The 22,787-nt window shown below is 43.3% G+C and overlaps 1 protein-coding gene and 2 gene segments (V, D, J or C); 1 reads left to right on the forward strand and 2 right to left on the reverse strand.

Moving 5' to 3' along the window:
- The window catches only part of LOC309847518 (immunoglobulin lambda-1 light chain-like), a 1,783,291-nt gene that overhangs the window by 1,125,736 nt on the left and 634,768 nt on the right, over nucleotides 1-22,787 (reverse strand). The window contains exons 3-4 of the V gene segment in view: nucleotides 3,232-3,382; nucleotides 2,797-3,119 (exon numbers count right to left, since the gene is read on the reverse strand).
- LOC309847513 (immunoglobulin lambda-1 light chain-like) overlaps nucleotides 1-22,787 on the reverse strand; it is a 1,777,964-nt gene that overhangs the window by 1,120,409 nt on the left and 634,768 nt on the right.
- LOC309847501 (zinc finger protein 280B-like) overlaps nucleotides 1-22,787 on the forward strand; it is a 460,063-nt gene that overhangs the window by 137,242 nt on the left and 300,034 nt on the right. The window lies entirely within an intron of this gene.

Genomic DNA, 22,787 nt, shown 5'->3' on the forward strand with positions numbered 1-22,787 from the left:
GGCAGAAATTCTCTAAGCGGCAATCACTTGAGTTACATTAATTATTGGAGCTGTTACCTGACAGTGGCTTTTGTCACAAACAGTGAGGACCTAGTGAGAGCCCAGGCAACACAAGCAGAGGACTTTGCCTCCCTTCTGAAGTGACCTGGACACGGTGTGAACAGTGCCCCTGTTAGCTCATATATGGCAATTTTGGCCAGTTTCATCTCCAGCATGAAGACCCTAATTTAAGAAATATCCAGAGTTCATTAAGGCATGTTTGGACCCTGAGAAGCACCTGGAATCCCAGAATGCTTTGCTTACTTGAGACCGAATGGAAACTAGGAAGCCATTAGGGAAAGTTCCCTGGCTTCTATTGTTAAGAAAAGAACATTGTTTGCCACAAACTTTGGAAAAATCTGTGAATTCCACTTAAATTCACTATAACTCTAAAAGTTCTCTTAAAATTAAAGTCTATTTATTAAAAAAAGAATGCTGTAAAAGTCATATGGCAAAGGAAAAACCAAAGGGGACAATTGAGAGTTCTAGCAAGTTCAAAATAGTAAATAAAGACAAATAAGAAACACCCATTTCCCATAATCGTAAATGAAACAATAGAAAAAAAAAAAGGAATAAAGAGGAATGTTAGATCTAATCGACCCATCAAACTCTTGTTTGTAAATGACAAAATAGATTAGTCAATTACTAACTTTTGAATGAAAGTGGATGATGCACATCTATACATAATAAGAAATGACGTGTGGACAAATGAAAATTTTTGCTGTTAACCTCTACTAATATTAGATGAAAAGCACAATTTCCTAGGAGGAAAAAAAAAAATGTTCCCTAGAAGGAAGTGAATAAGCAGACCAATTTCTAAAGGAATTGTCTTGTAGGGATAAGCTCCAATTAATTTTATAGGAAAAAAAAAAGCAAGCCTTCATAGATAAGATGGATCCATTTATTGAGTTCATATTTATACATTTTCAAAATATTGAAATATCCAGAGAATTAAATTATTGTAGAAAGCAGTTATAATGGTAATAACTACCCCTGGTAGATATAATACAGAAAAAGAAAATTTCAGAGTAATAATATGAAATGTTGCTATAAATCTTCTGAATAAAATATCAACAGATTCCAATATCACATTAGTATACTGTGCCCTAGGACTGATTTATTCCCGGTATACAAGTTCAGTTCCATATTGATGGAATATAAAACTTTTATTAATAAATCAATAGATAGGGGCACCTGGGTGGCTCAGTGGGTTAAAGCCTCTGCCTTTTGCTCAGGTCATCATCCCAGGGTCCTGGGATTGAGCCCCACATCGAGCTCTCTGCTCAGCAGGGAGCCTGCGTTCCCCCCCACACCGCCACCCCCTGCCTCTCTGCCTGTCTCTCTGCCTGCCTGTCTGCCTACTTGTGATTTCTGTCTGTCAAATAAATGAATAAAATATTTAAAAAATAGATCAATAGATAAAATCATATTTTCTCAAAAGAACTTGAAAGAGCCTTTGAAAAAATTTAAATGAATTCTTCATAAAAAACACTTAAAATAGTAATAGTCAAATACATCTCAATATGGTGCCACATTCTTTTCCACACGCATATATTTAATGTTCCAGCCAGGGCCTTAGATCATGGGGTGTACAGCAAGAATATTTTCACAAGATCAAGAGCAGACAAATATGACCTTTAACTCCATTATTACTCACCTCATTCTGTAAGTAATTGACAATGCAATCATGCAAGAAAACTGACTGGTTGGGTTTTAGCATGAATGAGAATGGGAAGGTATTCATTCCAAAGATGCAAATACATAATTCAGGGATAGATATTCCAGTGCTGATGCCATCCTGGCAGAAGAAATCTCCCTAACTTGTACAAGCAGCAGGGATTCCTACTGATGACTGAGAGGATGGCATAGCTCCTGAATCTTCTATGAATAGGTAAATGAATCCTCAGAAGTCAGGACTGAGATGAGCACACAGGACCTACCACTCCCCATCCATGAACTTCAGTGCAGACACTCTGTCTCCCAACCTGATGGGGGATGTCCTTTCTGTTTGTTTTTGGACACATTGTCTAGGAAAGTGTCTGACTTTGAGGACAGAAGGGAAGGAGTAACCCTGCCTGCCCCGTGATGCTCTTACATGCGCCTGGCCCTATGATGGCAGCAGCAGGAACATCAAAAGCAGAAACCACAGGCTTAGCCTCAGCAGCTGCTGGAGCTCCCCCTCCTGGCAGACGGGAAAGGGGTTTTAGTCATAGTCACAGGTCTGGGGCTCTGTGTGAGCCCTGAGAATGTTGTCACATGAGGGACTGTGAGGAATATCCCCATCTTCAGAGTTGTCAGACATGGAGCCAGAGAAATGGTTCATTATCCCCACAGGGTGCAACCATTATAATAGGTGAGGATTTGGGGTTCCATTCACTGGAGCTGTTGGTACAAGGATACATATTGTACAGCCCTGATGTGTCATGTCTCAGCAAGCCTGGATTTTGCATGCCCGTATCAGTCTTGATCTGTCATGAACTCATATCCCAGGACAGCCTGCCCCTGGAACTGAGGAATGTCTGCTTAATTTGAGAAAACCCTAGAATGTGGTCATGTCAAGGACAGGCTTTGGAAGATAGATTTAAGAATATGGGTACAGGTTTGTAGACAAAATTCCCTAGAGTGTATCTCAGACTCCAACTTATACCAAGAAACCAAAGGAACCAGCTGACAGCCAAGAAGTGAGGGCTGCACAGGTAACTGCATTGCGGAGGGGACAGCAGGTTTTTGTCTCACTTTACCAAAGGCCCCATGCACTGTGTGAGCACTGAAGCTACTGTCAGTGGACTGGCAGTAATAATCAGCCTCATCTTCAGCCTGAAGGCCACTGATGGTCAGGGAGGCTGAGCTGCCTGACTTGGAACCAGAGAATCGATCAGGGACTCCCGGATTTCTGTTATTATCTTCATAGATGAGTAGAATGGGTACCTTTCCTGGGAGCTGTTGGTACCAGTTCACATCATATGTGTATTCCTCTTCATCATAATCTATGCTGGTGGGGATTCCAGTGCAGGAGATGGTGACACTCTCACCTAGGGCCCCAGACACAGAGGGAGGCTGAGTCAGCACAGCCCAGGATCCTGGAAGGGGGAGAGACACATAGAGAGTGATGCTTGAGTCTGAAGACAAGAGGAGGAAGCAGGACCCCATGTGTCCTCCCAGAGCCCCTTCCACTCTCCCCACATTAGTCACCTGTGCACTGAATGAGGAGGGTGAGGAGTACAGGGGACCAGGCCATGGTGGAGGTCTTCAGAGATCTTGACTTCTGTGCCCCACAGCTGAGCAGACCTCCCCTAATCTCTCCCTTTTCCCCTCTTCATCCTCTGAGAGAGGGAGGGCTTGTCTATGCAAATGTGACACTTCATTGGACCTGAATCAGGTTCCTTTCCAGAAAATGTCAGGGTGGATGAGAAGGGGAAGTGCTCTGTGGGGCCAGGGGGTAGGAAGGTCATAGCTCTGAGCTCTCTGACACTTCATTGGACCTAAATCAGGTTCCTCTCCAGAGGATGTCAGGGTGTGTGAGAAGGGGAAGGGCTCTGTGGGGCCATGGGGTAGGAAGGTCATAGCTCTGAGACCTGAGCAGAAGGCACAGTAATGAAAGTGGCAAGTCACAGCTCTCAGAAACTGGCCCTGATTGCCCCCTGGTGTCAGATACAGACATATCGTTGTGTAAAATGGTGACCAGAGCCCATAAGATGTGACTCCCCACTGCTCTGATCACTGTCCCCTTCATTGGAGCTGTATCAGTTGTCCCCTTATATGGCCTCCCATTTCATCAAGACAGACTTTATGCTCTACTCATACTCCTCGGGGTGATCTGCCCACAGTTTGCTCATCTGTTCTTGGGTCAGGACTGAGATGGTGTCTCTACACAAACTTCTCTAGATCAGGATGCAGTCCAGAACAGTGCCAGGACCCCAGGTACACATGATCCCTTCTGTGCATGATGCTGTGTCATTCCTCTAATGTGAGTCCTCCCTGGTTCCAAGCCCTCCTTCCTCTAGGGTTCCTCAGCATTGAGGAGACAGGGAAAAATTCCACGTTGTGAGTAGAATTTTTGTGTGCATTCCTAGAGGGCTGCACACTGAACATCTTTGTTACCTGTCACTGTTTACACCTGCTTGAAATGACAGTTCTCCACACATTGGGGCAGTGATTCCCTCCTAGGATCTCTTCTCCCAGCACATGTGCACAAGTCTACATGAGCCCTGCCATGTGAAGCTGTGTGTGGGCCTGACCTCAGAACACAAGGAATGAATGTTAGAAGATCCAGGAGGGAAGGAGTGACACCCGCAGATGCTCTGGCTGGGACCCGGTCACAGAGCTTATGTGTCAGTCACACCTTAGCTTACAGTGTACTTAAAATGGATGTATGTTGTTTAAACAAAACTCATCTCATTAAGATTGATTTAAGGTCATGGCGATGTCAAGGTGAAAATGCAGATAACAGTCCTGTGTATACTTTTCCAAATCTGTGCTTATTGTAGAGAGAATATGCGTAGAAAATGTGGTTAAAAAAATGGATGGAAAAACAATGGGAAATGATGTTTTTAATTTTTTTAAATTTTTTATTGTGTTATGTTAGTCAACATAGAATACATCATTAGTTTTTGATGTAGTGTTCCAAGATTCATTGTTTATGTATAACACTCAGTGTTCCATGCAATACATGCCCTTCTTAATATCCACCACAGGCTAATGCCTTCTGTTATTGGTTGAATAGGTTTTTATAAGTTTCTATCTGAATCATTTGATTTATTATTAGTAGTAGTATTATTTTTTCATTAGTTTTGTATCATGGATCTAGACTTGCAGTTAGAAAACCATGACATGGTACCCAGTGGACTCCATGAAGGACCATTATCTATCTCACTAATAGAATTACCAAACACAGATAGACTTTCCAGGATGGAGACAATTTTAGGTCACACTTGTCTTGGGTGGGCACAACTCTGGTCCCTGTGTCTTGTGCCCAGCATGTTGAGGATAGAGTTATTGTTCATTCAGATACTCATCACTAGACAGATAATTTTTTTATTACCAAGGCCAACTTGATCCAGAAGATTATCTCAAAGTCCACACATCTGAGTGATGGAGAGGTGGAAATGAGAGGGACTTTGTCCCTGAGGTCACAGCCAAGTGACCCTCAATTAGCACATATTTTTCAGCAGAGTCCCAGCCTAGAAAGCGAGGTGGCAGTGGTGAATCTTTGAAGGAGTTAACAACCTAGCCTTGAGAGCACAGGGACGTTTTGTCCCACATCCCCATGAGTCTTGAGGTCCACAGGAGCAGTCCTGAGGCTGCTGTCCCATAATCAATGTACTGATCAGCCTCAGGTGCTGCCTGGACCCTGGAAATGGTCTGTGTCTCTGTTGTCCACATGGACAGAGACTCCCCATGGGATTCCTGAGCATCACACTCTTTCCCATGGGAGCAGATACTCAGAGCACATCCTGGCTGCCTTTGTGACAGGACCCCAGTAACACTTGATGTCATCAGTGTTACCTGCTAATGGGGAATCTGCCTCCTGGAGATTGTGACTCTTAGGATGGTTGCGGGGGGTGGGGGGCACAGGTTTAGCCTGACTTCTGGACAGACAGAAAAGACTGGAAAGAGGCCAATAAAATATATATTCAGAGAGAGGAAAGCTGTGTGTGTGTGTGTGTGTGTGTGTGTGTGTGTGTGTCTTCTCCTGACGGATGGTTCTTCATGAAGCTGATTCTTGATTTAAAGGCAGGTGTCTCAAAGCCCTCTTTCGTGTAGGGGTATTTGTATTAGGGAAGACAAACATGAGAGTAGACCTGTGGATAATTTACTGTATTAGAAGTCAAACTCTTGTTGAATGTCATTTATTTTACCTCATCTAACCTTGCATCCCCTGAACAGCATAAGCATAATTTAAAGCAAGGCCTGCCTAATAATGGACAATATATTATTTGTTGCATTGGATCACAAACTGGTATTATTGTGCTCTTTGGCGGTTTTTTGGAATCACCTGTGCAGTTAGCAAGTAGGGTGAGGAGAAGCGGAGCCCAGGTCCCCAAAGTCTGCTTCTGAGCTACAGAGCCAGGCCTGAGGCCATGAACACTTTTTATGCATCCCCTGATCCTCAGAATGGGGGATTTCCACGCAAACAGGACCCTCTATTGAGTTATGCCTGAGCTCCAGCTAAACCAAATAGAGTGTGGGAGTGGAGAGTACTTCATTCAGGGATGATGCAGGAATACCGGCCAGAGGCAGGGAGACAGGAGCTCCCAGCTGAGGATGTGGGGAGCGCCAGCGCCCTCTGGTGGGTACAGGAGACATGTTAACCCTGGACCACAGATGGGTCCAGGGCCCCTGTATTCCTGTCCCACTGCTCACAATTCCAGCTTCTTCAGGTTGGCTTCTTTCATTTACCAATACATGTGGACATTTCCTTCATATGTTTTTGTGACTTGATAACTCAAGCCCTTTCATCAATTAATCATATTCAGAGTATGGATGTGCTAGACTTTGTTTACCCATTCATCTATGGAAGGACATGTTAGTTGCTTACATGTTTAGACAGTCAATTAAATGAGTAATAAACATTTATGTGTAAATTGTCATGTGGATACGAGTAATCAATTCTGGAAATACCTAGGAGAGTGAATCCCTTATTGTATCATACATAAGTTCATCTTTGTAAGCAACTGCCAAGGCATCTTCCAAAGTGCTGGGGCATATGGCAACCCCATTAACAATGAACATGAGTACCTATTGCCTCACATCCTTAGCAGCATATGATGCTGTCATTGTATTGGATTTTGCCATCCTAATAGGAATCTGGTGGTACCCCATTTTAAATAATTTGTATCCCAATGAAATAGCATGTTATTTGTGTCCCTTCCTTGATAAGGGGCTGTTCACACCAGCTCAGGGGGACACGGGACCCATTCATCAGATATTCAGGAGCTGAGAACAGTTCTAATCTCAGGATAAAAAGAGAAAGTATGTATCTTTCTCAATAAGCCCAGCAGGGCACCTGGGGACATGTAGAGGGGTGCACAAATTCCACCCATTTCTCCCAGGTCACACATCATGCACTATTGTCCTTCTTGTCACTCTAACCCAGTAAATGTGAGGGCAATTTTGTTTCTGAAAAACAAGAAACACATTTTGCTTTGGGAGACCAATACCTCCAAATGGAGATATTTCCATTGGCCTGCTAAACTTAAACTGGTCAAGAGATTGAAGTCCTCTGGTTTTAGTGCATATGTAATATTAAAAGCCAAAATCTGAGCTGGTGTTGGTCTCTGACAGGGACAGGGGAGAGGTGAATAAGACTGTTACAGAGGTGGAGGGTATAAGTTGTCACCTGTCCCCATAGAACAGGAGCTCAGTGTGATATTTTGTTGTATGTCACTCTACAGCAATGATGATCAGCCTCCCATCAGAGGTTCTATCAAAACACTTGGATCTGGAGAATCAGACTTGGACACCTGGATAGTCCCTCACTGCTCTCCTGGGTCACTAGGTAGGGGTTCTGTTTGGAAACTTTAGTATCATTTCCATGGTGATCCCTATGTTTCTGCTGCTCCTGTGCAGAAGGAACTAACTTAGGGTCTGGAGTTATTCAGAGTGTCCCTCTGGGGGTGTGACATATGCACATATTTGGGAGATCCTGATCTGGATCTTCCACAGCCCCCACTCCTGGGATGTGGAAAGATCCAGTGGGTTTTGAGGGGGCAGGAGGACAGAGTCAGCGCCTGTGGGCTTAAGAAACCAATCATGGGAATCCCCATAATCTCTGGTGTCAGCTACAGCAGAGGCTCATCTATGGACCTATTTAATCCACATTCCATGGGGCATACTTAGTATTTCACTAGCAACTGTGAGGTATCTCTACTCCCTCAAGCCCCACAAAGGGTTTTCTGACCTCAAGCTTCAAATTTCTCCTTTAAATAATCCCCTTCTCCCTTTCTTCACTACTGAGGGCCCAGTAGGTTCCAGGCTAGCTCTGGGGTTGTTTTTCTCCTGGAAACCTGTATCCTCACATGGAATATCACATCCTAATGTCTCCTCCCTGGACACAGTGGGCCTCACCAGCAGGGTGCACAGGAATCTGCATGGGCAGAGGCTATGCTGTGTAGGACTGTCCACCTGCTGGGATGGTCCATGGCCTGTGAGGAGGATGAAATCAAAGAGGGATCATTTTCCACATTTCAGGAGAAAAAGAGCAACTGCTCAGGCTCTGGCTATGTCCCTGATGAATAACCAAGCAACATCAGCATTATCATGACACTAAATTATTCATTTTTCATTTTTTTTCCTGAAAGCCACAGAAAGACTAAATGGGTAGTTATTTGATGGTAAATATATTATCGGCCAGGTGATACTTACAGGTATATTCTGTGTATATACAACTTATTTTATAAGTTTTAAATTGTCATGGAATAAGGTTCTGAACAGATGGAGGTTTCTCTACAACGTCCATTTGCCTTTGTCACCATGAGAAGCATTATTGTGTCCAAAAAGACAGTAGTAGTCAGCCTTCTCTTAAGGCTGAAGCCCAGAGGTTAGCAGATGTGCTGCTTTGGCTGAGGCATCTTTAGATCCAGAGAAGCAGCTTGGGACCCCAGAACCCTGGTGCTTATCCAAGTCTGAGTAGTAGTATAGGAGAAACCATGGAGGGCTTTCTGGCTTCTGTTGGTGCCAGTGTATGTAGTAGTTGCCAATATCGAATCCAAAGGGCACAGGTGAGTCTGGCTGTTGTCCCAGGAGATGCAGAGAGAGAGGGTGGCTAGGTTGGCACAGGCAAGGACAGGGAACCTGCAAACAGACACACTAATGGGTAAAGGGTGAGGGACTGGGATAAAGTTTCTCAGGCTTTGATCCAGATGGGCTAATTCGGGCTACAAATCCTCTCATTGTCCCTGAGGACTGTCCCTATATGTGTAGTGAGAGAAGAGGATGAGGAAGGTAGGAGTCCAGACCCAGGTAACACAGACACTTGAATTCACAGTGGGCTGGGCTGCCCCAGGCCTCCTTTTCTTTTCTGCTATAGGAGGGGCTGTCTATGCAAATGGTGTCCTCACAGGGACTACCCAGCCCCTCCCTGAACCCTGTAACTGGAACTTATTTCATGTCTCAGACTGTGGAGGATGGAGGTTGGCTTCATCCCCTGGGGAGAGCCCTGGGAGGAAGCACCTGCTGAGACCATACAAGAGCACACAGAGCAGAGGGCACCAGCAAAACATCTTTGTTCTTGGTCCACAGGTCTTGTCTCAGGCTTGTGGCTCAGACACATATCCTTACTGCCCCCTAATGGCATGACTGTGGTGCATGTTGCAGAGTGCATGAAAGGCAATATTAGCATCCTGCCTGGGAGAGGGCTAAGGCCAATTTGACCATTGTCGTTTCCATTGCCTATTCCCCACATATTGGGGGGATCCCTCACCCCAGGGCACCTCACTAGGGTGCAACTGTTTCAACACCATATACCTCTCGGTTCTTTATTTTGGCCTCCTCAGGTGCAAACCCACTGACCTTCCCTCGTGCATTTACATTAATGAAGGGTGGGATCATGATACTTCCTGTGGGACGACATGACCCCTAAGGGAGGACATGATCTGCTTTCAGTACCACAGAAGTCAATTTCAGGCTCTAGATGCCCTTCTGGGTATGATCTACATACTTCCCTGGTCTCCACCTGCCCCTTCAGCTCCCCATGTTCATCTCCAGGGGCTTTTTCTGGCACTTTTCCCTACTCCAGTCACCCAAGCATAGGACACCTGCAAATTTCCCATTTATTTAATTACCAGTATTCCAGTGTTAAACGCTGCTTTGCCTGAAGCATCAGATCCATGTGCCTCCATCTCTCCCTTCCCTACTTCTTCAGCGAATTCCAAATTAGACTCTACACACCCTGGTGAGGTGTCATGGCCCTACTTACCATCCCCATTTCTAGACCTCTACAGGCCCTTGTCCCCAGGGCTGCAACTGATCCATCCTTCTCCCCTCCCCCAGCACCTCTTCAAGGGCTGGAACAACAAGTACACTTGGAGCTAGAATAAGAAATGGAAGGACCTATTTCTTAATAAAAAGAGTTTCATAATTATTTATGTTTGAAAATAAACTTGTTCAAAGTAAAGTCTTGATAAACTCCCACCTTGGGGAGAAGAGAATCGTTGATTCTCAAGACAGCCCCACATCACCCCTTGCTGGAAACAAAGGCACAATCTCTCTAGGGCCTGTGATCCACAGGAATGATCTGATCCTGGGCCCAGGGCCCACTGCTCACCATGGATCACCTGATTAGGAGCCTAAAGGAAGGCATCTGATGAACCACAAGGAACGATCCAAGATTAACTGAATTAGCTAGCAGGACTGCACCTTCTAACTCTGACCTTCCTAGCAGATGTCATCAGGGTTGGCTTTAGCTTTTGTTGAGTTTGGGTGCATGTCTGTCTTCCTTTGGGTTGTCACCAGTTTAAAAGTGAGGATGACAGGTTGTGTCCTCAGAGAGCAGCACTTCTCCAAATTATAGAGTGACCTGAGGTACCACTACCTGTTTCAGTGGGAGCCCAGAATTCAGATCCTGGAGGTCTAAGGACATGTGCAGTCCTGACCCAGGTGGCCTGTTGACCCCTGTGGAGCTAAAGACAGGACACAGGAACAGAGAGAAGAGGGTATTTGTCCCCAGGAGTGGTTCTGAGGAAGTAGGGTAACTGTGGGTAATGCGTGTGAATGGTAACTCACGAAGTAGACACACTTTCATAGAGGTGGACACCAAGGATGGGAAAGCTGGACACATTGGGAGCAGGGCAGTCAGGACACAGCAAACACTGATGAGGCTGCTGGGATGTGGGGGCATAGCAGGGCCTGAGAGTCCAGCAGGGAAAATTCTGAGGCTATCCTGTAATCTCCCTCTCCATTGTGGGAGACATTTAATCTGGCTGTACTCGTCATCAATGTTGCTCATTAGAGATTTAACTTTATGGGAAGTTCTAAGATAAATTTCAGGACATGGAGACCTGGCAGGTGACACCTGGGGGTGGGGTGGCTGGAGGAAGATGACAGCAAAGGAAACATAGAATGGAGAAAGGGTTTTTGTCAGCAGGTATGACACAGGGAGGTAACTGATTGGGCCCTGGTGTGGGAGGGGGAGGGATTTGATGGTACACAGTGTCAGGAGGATAATTGGCAGTGTCAACAGGGACAAGAATGCCTGTGGTGATACTGGTGAGGTCAGATGGGATAGCAGGTGGAGGGCTGGTGATGGGTCTATTGTTCCCTTGTCACAATGAGACCATTATGTGTCATGTGGAGAAGTGTGGAAACACTCACAGACAACCGCAGATGCCAGGACACGTTCCCTCCCACATAGAAAGGTTGCAGGTGTTACAGTAACTGCCCACATGAGGGCTTAGTCTGCATCATATGTTTATTCACTCACTCACTCATTCACTCACCCAATAAGTCACTCACTTTTTAGGCAGATAAACATGGAATATCCACATATTTAAGACACTGGGGAAAAATGGGGTTCAAGGACAGGACTCAGTCACTGGGGCAAGAGGAGTTGGGCAAATGAATAAGATGGTGTTTCTCCCATGGATACAGAGTTTGAGAACTGAATTATGTCCCCAAGGTGCTGACTGCTAAGAGGGGTGTGTCTCCACAGATACTTCTCTCCCAGGTATGCAGTTTGGTGCAGAGGTAGTTATCTCTGAGCCTGTAGGAACCTGCAATGGACAGAGACTCTCATCTGCTCAGATACCTTAGCTTTGAAATATTTGCGGTCCAGGTGCAGTAAAGGGCAGAGGTAGGATGGCACAACTCCTGTCCTGGAATGGCATACAGCAGAAAACCCCAGTGGTGGTCTTGGAAGTGCAGCCCTCAGCACCTGGCCAGGATAACCTGCAGGTGACTCACAGACTTACTGCTCCTGGGGTGGCACTAGGCAAATATGAGCTCGGGAATTATTGAGCCAGGCCTGTCTGGGGAGAAGGAAGCTCCTCTAATGCCCCATCCCCACCAGCTCCCAGGCCCTTCCTCATCCCTGATGATATGTGCAGACCTGTGGTCCCAGACTCTTCCTACCTGATCCTTCCATCTCTGTTTCATTTCATAGGTCAGACCTATGGTTGTAGTCTCTCCCTTCCAATCGAACTCCTTTCCCAGTGATTGTCAGCAGAAGCCTCCTGGGACAATCTTGTTCTTGTCTAATTCCATCATGTCATCTGATTGTCACAGGTACCAAGCTTGTATATATGAGGTTTCTCCCTGTGTGACCATGGGAGGGATGCATGAAGAAGACTGTTAATCCAGGCCATGAGGACCCAGCTGTCTGAGATCCAAGCTGGAGCTCGGTCACCAGGCCTCTTTTGTCAACTCCGGTGGTCTGAAGTTGTATGGCTTCTCCAATGAACTTTTTCCTGAGTATGAGCTGACTTTTGAGCTTGGTTCTTAGACAGACTAGGGCCTGAGGGCGAGTCTCAGAAATTCATCTAGAAGTTGCCACGGAAGAAACAGCTGCTGGGGAACATTCACAGACCTGTGAGCCCGAGACTCTGCCTAGCCAGAAATGACAAACCTGTTGAATCCTCAAGCACACATAAGCACAAATGATCCAGCCCTGGGAAGTTTGTGGGGTTACATAGTTGGGGCTCTCACTGCAATGTTGTGGAAGGCCCCAGCAACCCCTACTGTCACTGGACAACTTTCAGCTCTAGGGAAATGATGTTGGATTCAAGGCTGACTACCTGCTTACTGCCAGTCCATAAACTCCTATGTGCCTGCTGTGAACCAAGTTCCTGGTATAAATTGATTACATGATTTCACATATAGAAAATGTTTTCCAGAAGGAATAAACATTTTTTTAAATTTACTTTTTATTTTCAGCATAACAATATTCATTATTTTTGCACCACACCCAGTGCTCCATGCAATCCACGCCCTCTAAAATACCCACCACCTGGTACCTCAACCTCCCACCCCCCGCCCCTTCAAAACCCTCAGATTGTTTTTCAGAGTCCATAGTCTCTCATGGTTCACCTCCCTTTCCAATTTCCCTCAACTCCCTTCTCCTCTCCATCTCTCCATGTCCTCCATGTTATTTGTTATGCTCCACAAATAAGTGAAATCATATTATTTCTCTCAGCTTGACTTATTTCACTCAGCATAATCTCTTCCAGTTCCATCCATGTTGCTACAAAAGTTGGGCATTCATCCTTTCTGATGGAGGCATAATACTCCATAGTGTATATGGACCACATCTTCCTTATCCATTCGTCCGTTGAAGGGCATCTTGGTTCTTTCCACAGTTTGGCGACCATGGCCATTGCTGCTATAAACATTGGGGTACAGATGGCCCTTCTTTTTTTTAAATTTATTTTTTTATTTTCAGCATAACAGTATTCATTACTTTTGCACCAAATGGCCCTTCTTTTCACGACATCTGTATCTTTGGGGTAAATACCCAGGAGTGCAATGGCAGGGTCATAGGGAAGTTCTATTATTAATTTCTCGAGGAATCTCCACACTGTTCTCCAAAGAGGCTGCACCAACTTGCATTCCCACCAACAGTGTAAGAGGGTTCCCCTTTCTCCACATCCTCTCCAACACATGTTGTTTCCTGTCTTGCTAATTTCGGCCATTCTAATGGGTGTAAGGTGATATCTCAATGTGGTTTTAATTTGAATCTCCCTGATGGCTAGTGATGATGAACATTTTTTCGTGTGTCTGATAGCCATTTGTATGTCTTCATTGGAGAAGTGTCTGTTCATATCTTCTGCCTATTGTTTGATATGATTGTCTGTTTTGTGTGTGTTGAGTTTGAGGAGTTCTTTATAGACCCTGTATATCAACCTTTTGTCTGTACTGTCATTGGCAAATATCTTCTCCCATTCCATGGGTTGCCTCTGTTTTCTTGACTGTTTCCTTTGCTGTGCAGAAGCTTTTGATTTTGATGAAGTCCCAAAAGTTTATTTTCACTTTTGTTTCCTTTGCCTTTGGAGACATATCTTGAAAGAATTTGCTGTGGTTGATATCGAAGAGATTACTGCCTATGTTCTCCTCTAGGTTTCTGATGGATTCCTGTCTCACGTTGAGGTCTTTTATCCATTTTGAGTTTATCTTTGTGTACGGTATAAGAGAATGGTCCAGTTTTATTCTTCTACATATAGTTGCCCAGTTTTCCCAGCACCATTTAATAAACAATTTTTGAACTCTGTCACAAAGTTAATATTAAATTTCAAGAAGCTTTTAAATTAAACCTTTAAAAACATCAAATCTGTCATAGGTAATTAAGTGAAGTCCCAAAGCAGAAGAAGTGAAAAATGTGGAACATGGGTATCAGAAGATAATTAATTCTCCCAGATAGCATTCAGACATGAACTGTTGGAAATTCTTCTCCTTCCTATCTTCACTGCATACTGACTAGAAACATCTGGCATGTGAAGAAGAATAGCCGATGGGATATGGATCCTGCTCATGTTTGTCAAGATGAAGAAATGTTCAATATTAACATGGTCTCCCACCATGTTAAATTACTAAATGAAGACATATCTGTTAATGTCATCTGAATAAGAAGTATCTCACAGAGACATGAGGTCTCTGAGTCTCCCTGTGGTTGGCATATTTAGGAGGTGAGCCCCCTCCCCAACTTCATATGTGGAGAAATAGAGAGAAATCAGACCCTTGGAAGATCACACTAGAGAGATGGACACACCCTGGGAGAGTTGGGATGGGACACCTCATCAAAACCACTGAACAGGAGAGTGGGGCCAGGGAGCTTCTTGTCCCATGGTGTTGTTGACTATTTTCCCTCTCACATTATCTCCCACCTCTAAGGTCGAGCCATTCTGAATCCCTGAGAAGGTTTGGTTGCACTTCCCCACAGACTTGATCACTGTGGGATGCTACTCCCCACATAAAGCACACAGTAACAGTCCACCTCATCCTCAGGCTGGGCCCCTGTGATGGTGAGGGTGGCTTTTTCCCAGAAATGGATCCACAAAAGTGATCAGGGACCACAGAACTGCATTTATTATGTACTTCATCATGAATAATCAGTTTCCAGAAGGGTCTCTGACATCTGGAGGGAGCCCTGTGACAAGGTTGTCTATTGCCGCAGACATTCTCATAGGTCTGCATTACTGAATTATGGTCCCTGAGGACTGTCTAGGTGGAAAGTGGGAGCCAGTGGTGAAAGGGAAAAGTGGAAAGCTAGATGAAAGAGAAGAACCAGGGTACCAGGAGCCCTCACAATGCAGTAGGATAAACAGTAGCTGTCCAAGTGTCACGCAACAATGCTACTTGAGGCAGCTAAGAGATTTCCTTGGGCTGTGCTTTTAATCACTGAAGGGTGTGCCAGTTCCCTCCTCCAGCCCTGAACTAGGATATCAGTCCAAGGAAGGAGTAGGATATGAGTCCCAAGACAATGTGTGCAGTGATCCCACCTTTTTCTCCCAAACTTTGTCCAGAAGCAAGAGCTGAGGGCTCAGGGGCTCTCTCCCTACCTGAAGCACCTGACGTACTGTGCATATTTCTTACCTAACATCTAATGTCCGTGAAGCATTCATTCACACCATCCTCCAGAGACTCTGCACATGTGCAGATCCACATCTTCCCTGATGGTAACATTCAATCATTCTCAGTGTATCATGGACTGCACTCACTAATATTCTCAGGACACTTTACTCTTGTGACCAGTAATGATATTGTCTTGTAATACATAATTGTTAATTTTTCATTGTTTGCTGGAGCAGCAAAATGATTTTACTTTGTTGAAGTATGTATGTATCTTTGATTTTACTTAAGTTGAAGTTAGTCAACAGAGTGCATTATTAATTTCATGCATAGAATTTAGTGATTCATCATTTGCATATAACACCCAGGGCTCATTACATCAAGTGCCCTCATTAATGGCCATCACCCAATTAGCCCATCACCCCACTCGTCTACCCTCCCGCAACCCTGTTTGTTCTCTATAATTTGGGGACTCTTATGGTTTTTCTCCCTCTCTGTTTATCTTATTTTTTCTTCCCTTCATCTATGTTATTGTTTTTTAAATTCCATATATGAGTGAAAATAATATGGCATTTGTGTTTCTCTGATGGACTTATTTTGCTTAACATAATACACTCTTAATCCATCCACATGGTTGTAAATGGCAACATTTCATTTGTTTGATGGCTGAATAATATCCCATTGTGTATATATACCACATCTTCTTTATCCTCTCATCTGTCAGTGAACATCTGGGCTCATTCCATATTTTGGCTATTAAGGACATTGCCACTCAAAGCACTTGTGTGCATGTTCACTCACTATTTTTGTTTTATCCTTTGGATAAATACTTAGTAGTGCCATTGCTGGATTATAGGATAGTTCTATTTTTAACATTTTTAGGAAACTCCATATTGTTTTCCAGAGTGGTTGCCCCAGTTTGTATTTCTATGAACAGTATAAAGGAGTTATACATTCTCCTCATCCTCACCAACATCTGTTTCCTGAGTTGTTAATTTTAGTCATTCTGACTGGTGTAAGGTGGTATCTCATTGTGGTTTTGATTTGTATTTTCCTGAGGCTGAGTGATATTTAATATTTTTTCATATGTCTATTATCCATATGTGTGTCTTTGGAGAAATGTCTGTTCATGTCTTGTGCCCATTTCTTGCCTGGATTTTTAAATTTTTTGGGTGTTGAGACTGATAAGTTCTATTTTTCAAAGATTATTTATTTATTTATTTGAGAGAGAAAGAGACAGAGGGAGATTTAGAGAACTATTTGTAGGAGGGGGAGAGGGAGAAGCAAATTCTGTGCAGTGCAGGGGGCCTGACATGGGACTCAATCCCAGGATCCTGGGATCATGAACTGAGTCAATGCTTAACCAACTGAGCCACCCAGGTGCCCGAGTTTGGTAAGTTCTTATTATGAATCTTGGAATCTTATTATGAATCTTGGAAATTAGTCCTTGATCTGATATGTCATTTGCAAATATCTTCTATCATTCCATAGATGCCTTTTAGTTTTGTTGATTGTTTCCTTTGCTCTGCAAAAGCTTTTTATCCTGATGAAATCCCAATTGTTCATTTTTGTTTTTGTTTTCCTTGCCTCTAGAAACATGTCTAGCAAGAAGTTGCTGCAGCCAAGGTCAAAGAGGTTGCTGCCTGTGTTATTCTCTAAGATTTTTTTTTTTTTTGAGGTCTAATTATCATCTTTTTTTCCCAATTTATTTATTTTTAGAAAAACAGTATTCATTATTTTTTCACCACACCCATTGCTCCATGCAATCCTTGCCCTCTATAATACCCACCACCTGGTACCCCAACCTCCCACCCCCCCCTTCAAAACCCTCAGATTGTTTTTCAGAGTCCATAGTCTCTCATGGTTCACCTCCCCTTCCAATTTCCCCCAACTCCCTTCTCTTCTCTATCTAATTTCCTGTACTCTGTATCTGATTATTTTGGTATCTCACCCCTGGGAGGAGTCCCCATTTCTGGGGGGCGGGGTGCAAGAATGTACACCATTGGCAACTTAAGGAGTTTCGACCTTAGAGAAGATACTACAAACATGGTATCACTTCATTGGTCTGTGATTTAGGTTACAAATTTATTGGTAGTTTTTCACGTTTCATGTATTAAGATAAAAGATTTGGAGGGGAGACAAGATGACAGGGAAGTAGGAGGAGGCACCCTTTCAACCTGTACCCTAAAGTGAGCTGATTACCTTCCAAAGAACTCCAATCACCCACGAAATTATCCCGAGATCAGAATTATACATGTCTGGATCTCTACTGGAGCAGAAGACACCAGTGGGCAGGTAAAGCGGAGTGGGAAAGTAGGACTGATATCCGAAGATAAACAAAAGGGGGAGGGAGCCACCAGAAGCGACCCATTGGAAAGTAATATCCCAATACGAGAATGCCCTGCGCCTGGGGACCAGCATTAACTCGGGAGTCTGGTAGAAAGCACTCAAAAAGAGCAAAGGATCACCGGTGTGAAATTGTGGGGATCAGGTGTTAGGGTCAGGGGCTTAAGTCCCCAGACCCAGGACAGCCACCCCTGGCGCAGAGCCAGAGAATGTGGCAGAGAAACCAGGTCTCTGTCCCTGAACCACCAGCGCACCTGAGAGTGCATGGCTCCCGGCTCCAGTGAGGGGCTGGGAGCCTCTCCAGCCAACAGAAGCACAGCCTTTTTGCAGTCCCCATGTGAGTGCCCTGCGATGCCATCAGAGTCCAAGTCCTGCCCCGCGCCCTCCCCTGAGAGAGGTGCACACAAACACAAGCCGGGTGCTCTCGGACCCAGAAAGACCAGGCACTCCCAGCCCGGGCCACGGGAAAATCTCAGTGTGTGATCGCTGCTTGGAACTTCTCTGGCAGTCTGGAACTGCCCTGACAGCACCACTGCCATGGTTTTGGGTACAAGCAAAAAATCCTGAGTCCCCAGGGACCGCGACTGGGAACCTGCTCAGCCAGTAGCCAAGGGGGGATTTATTTGGGCTCTGCAGCCAGACTGAGGATTCATTCTGAGAGAGAGGTCAGAGTGCAGTTTGCTTTCCTCTAAACCTACAAAAACCATCAAAAGCTGTCAAGGCGAGAGAGATAAACAAAAGTGAACAAATATAAAAACCTCCAGAGAACAAAAGCCTGAAAAAACCAGTTTCCTCAGAGCCCACCCCCTTGAGGGGGGTGGGAGGACTTAACTGAAAGAACTTCAGTGACTGAAAACCCACGTGGCATGCCCCTCCCCCAGAAAACCAAACAGGAAAGGAAAAAAAAAAAAAAGATGACAAGAGAACAACCACCACTACTTCATAGGATAATTTTTAATATTAATTCGATCACACTATTCTGGCTCATTTTTTATATAGTTAATTTTTTTTATTATTATATAGATATTTTTTAACCTATTTACCATCACAGTGAGATGTCCAGTACATCAAATCCCATAATAACCTTCTAAACTGAACTTTTTGATACATACATCTGTGTTTTCCTTTTGCATTTCTATTTTTTAAATTTCTTTTTTTTAAAATTTTAGTTTACTTTTTTTTATAATTTTTTATATTTTATTAATTTTTTTTATAAAAATATATTTTTATCCTCAGGGGTACAGGTCTGTGAATCACCAGGTTTACATACTTCACAGCACTCACCAAAGCACATACCCTCCCCAATGTCCATAATCCCACACCCTTCTCCCAAACCCCCTCCCCCCAGGGCCCTCAGTTTGTTTTGTGAGATTAAGAGTCACTTATGGTTTGTCTCCCTCCCAATCCCATCTTGTTTCATTTATTCTTCTCCTATCCACTAAAGCCCCCTTGTTGCATCACCACTTGCGACAACATGGATGGAACTAGAGCGTATCATGCTTAGTGAAATAAGTCAAGCAGAGAAAGACAACTATCATATGATCTCCCTGATATGAGGAAGTGGTGATAAATTTTAGTTTACTTTAGTCTAGTTTATTCCTTTTTTTAATTTTTATTTTCTAATATTCATATAGAGTTAAACTTCAAGGTAATCCCCTTTCCCCAAGCAATGTCACCCCTATAGATTATCCAATTCCTAATGCCCCCTTATCTTAGGAAAGTTGAGTCCTTTAACAAAGATATCAAGATACATCCAGGAAGAATCGAAACAACCTTCCTCACCCACACTGAGAATTTACAACCACTCTGCCATCTTTTTCTTCCACGAGTATTTCTGTGTTTTTGTGTTTGTCCTGATAGTATATAAATCTTACACTCGGGGTTCTTTTTGACGAGGTTCTTCCTTTATTTGCATATATATATATATATTCATATATATATATATTCATATATATATATATATATTTTTCTCTTGTCATATACTTTTATCAGTCTTTTTGTTTGTCTGTGTCTGTTTGTACACTTCATAAATCTTATCTTGGGGCCCATTTGGGCTGAACCTTCTCTTTTATCTCACCTTTTTTTCCTGTCTCTTTCCCTCTCTTTTTTTCTTTTCCTTTTCTTTTTCCTCTCATTTGGGTGGGGAACCCTGATTGCTCAGAAGCATTCCAGAGTGCACCTTGACTGCAACACCGTCAATACACCCCATTACACCCGTTCAGCCATCTCTCACCAAAATGACTAGGAGGAGGAATGCCCAACAGAAGAAAAAGACAGAGGATGGACCTTCTGCAACAGAGCTAACGGCTATCAACATAGGCAATATGTCAGAAAGAGCATTCAGGCTAACAATTATCCAAGCAATAGCTAGGTTGGAGAAAGCCATGGGTGACCAAACGTAATTGATTAGGGCTGAACTGAAAATGACCAGAGATCATGTTTTCAATATTAGGGAAGAGCTGAAAGCTACCAGGGATGAGCTTCACAATGCTCTCAATGAGCTCCAATCTAATCTAAATTCTCTCAACACTAGAGTAACTGAGACAGAACATAGAATTAGTGATCTGGAGGACAAACAGATAGAGAGAAAGGATCAGGAGGAAGCCTGGAACAAACAGCTTAGAAGCCATGAAAACAGAATCAGGGAAATAAATGATGCAATGAAACATTCCAACGTCAGAATTATTGGAATCTCTGAAGGGGAGAAGAAAGAAAGAAGCCTAGAAGATATAGTGGAACAAGTTCTTCATGAAATTTTTCCAAGTCTCATTAATGGAAGCAGCATTCATGTACTAGAGGCCGAAAGGTTTCCCTCCCAAGATTACAGGTTCTTGAAAGTCCTTGAGAAACCTAATAGTAAGAATGAAGAATTATAATTATAGGCAGAACCTCTTGAAAGCAGCTAGGACAAAGAAGATCCTTACATACAGAGGAAAGCCCATCAGAATAACATCAAATTGTCTAAAGAGACCTGGAAAGCCAGAAAGAGCTGGCAAGATATATTCAGGGCACTCAATGAGAAGAACATGCAGCCAAGATTACTTTATCCAGCAAGACTGACATTCAGAAAGGATGGAGAGATAAAGAGTTTCCAAGACTGGCAAGGCTGAAAAGACTATGCAACCACCAAGCCGATACTGCAGGAAATATTAAGGGGGCTACTTTAAAGGAGGAAAAAGCCCAAGAATAGCATTAAACAGAAATATAGAGACAATCTACAGAAAGAAAGACTTCAAAGGTAACACGATGTCATTAAAAACGTATCTATCAATAATCTGCCTCAATGTGAATAGCCTAAATGCGCCCATAAAACAGCACAGGGTTGCAGATTGGATAAAACAGCAGGACCCATCCGTATGTTGTCTATAAGAGACCCATTTTGAACCTAAAGATACACTCAGACTGAAAGTGAAGGGATGGAGAAGATTTTTCATGCCAATGTGCCTCAAAAGAAGGCTGGGGTAGCGATTCTCATATCAGGCAAATTAGACTTTAAAATAAAGACTGTAATCAGAGATACACAAGGACACTACCTAATCGTTAAAGGGATTATCCACCAAGATGATCTAACAATTGTAAATATCTATGCCCCCAATGTGGGAGCAGCCAATTACATAAGAAAACTGTTAATCAAGATAAAGAGTCATATTGATATGAATACACTAACCGTTGGAGATCATAATGAGCCTCTCTCAGAAATAGACAGATCATCAAAGCAGAAAATCAATAAAGAAACAAGAGCATTGAATGACACATTGGAACAGATGGACCTCATAGATATATACAGAACATTCCACCCTAAAACAACAGAATACTCATTCTTCTCAAGTGCACACGGAACCTTCTCCAGAATAGACCACATACTGGGTCACAAATCAGGACTCAACCGATACCAAAAGACTGAGATTATTCCCTGCACATTCTCAGATCACAATGCTTTGAAACAGGAGCTCAGTCATAAGGAAAAATTCAGAAGGAACTCAAACACCTGAAAGCTAAAGACCACCTTGTTTAAGAATGCTTGGTTCAACCAAGAGATCAAGGGAGAACTGAAACAATTAATGGAAACCAATGACAATGAAGACACTTCGATCCAAAACCTATGGAGTACAGCAAAGGCGGTTCTAAGGGGGAAATACATAGCCATCCAAGACTCTTTCAAAAAAATTGAAAAATCCAGAACACAGCAGCTGTCACTACACCTTAAAGAACTGGAGAATCAACAACAAATCAAACCAACTCCACACACAAGAAGGGAAATATTCAAGATTAGAATGAGATGGATGAGGTAGAAACCAGAGATACAGTAGAACGTATCAATGAAACTAGAAGCTGGTTTTTTGAAAGAATCAGTAAGATCGATAAACCATTGGCAACACCAATCCAAAAGAAAAGAGAGAAAGCTCAAATACATAAAATCATGAATGAAAAGGGAAAGATCACAATGAACACCAAGGAAGTAGAAACAATCATCAGAAGATATTATCAATAGTTATATGCCAATAATCTAAGCAACATAGATAAAATGGATGTATTCCTGGGAAACTATAAACTCCCAAATTTCTTTCCAGGAAGAAATTGACAACCTGAATAGACCAATATCTAGTAACGAGATTGAAGCAGTGATCAAAAACCACCCAAAAAACAAGAGTCAAGGACCTGATGGATTCCCTGGGGAATTATACCAAACTTTCAAAGAAGAAATAACACCAATTCTCCCGAAGCTGTTTCAAAAAATTGAAGCAGAAGGAAAACTTCCAGACTCTTTCTATGAAGCCAGCATTACCCTGATCCCCAAACCAGGCAAAGACCCTACCAAAAGGAGAATTTCAGACCAATATCACTGATGAATATGGATGCTAAGATTCTCAACAAGATCCTAGCCAACAGGATCCAACAGCATATTA

Source organism: Mustela nivalis, assembly GCF_964662115.1.
Source record: "Mustela nivalis genome assembly, chromosome: 14".
NCBI lineage: Eukaryota > Metazoa > Chordata > Mammalia > Carnivora > Mustelidae > Mustela > Mustela nivalis.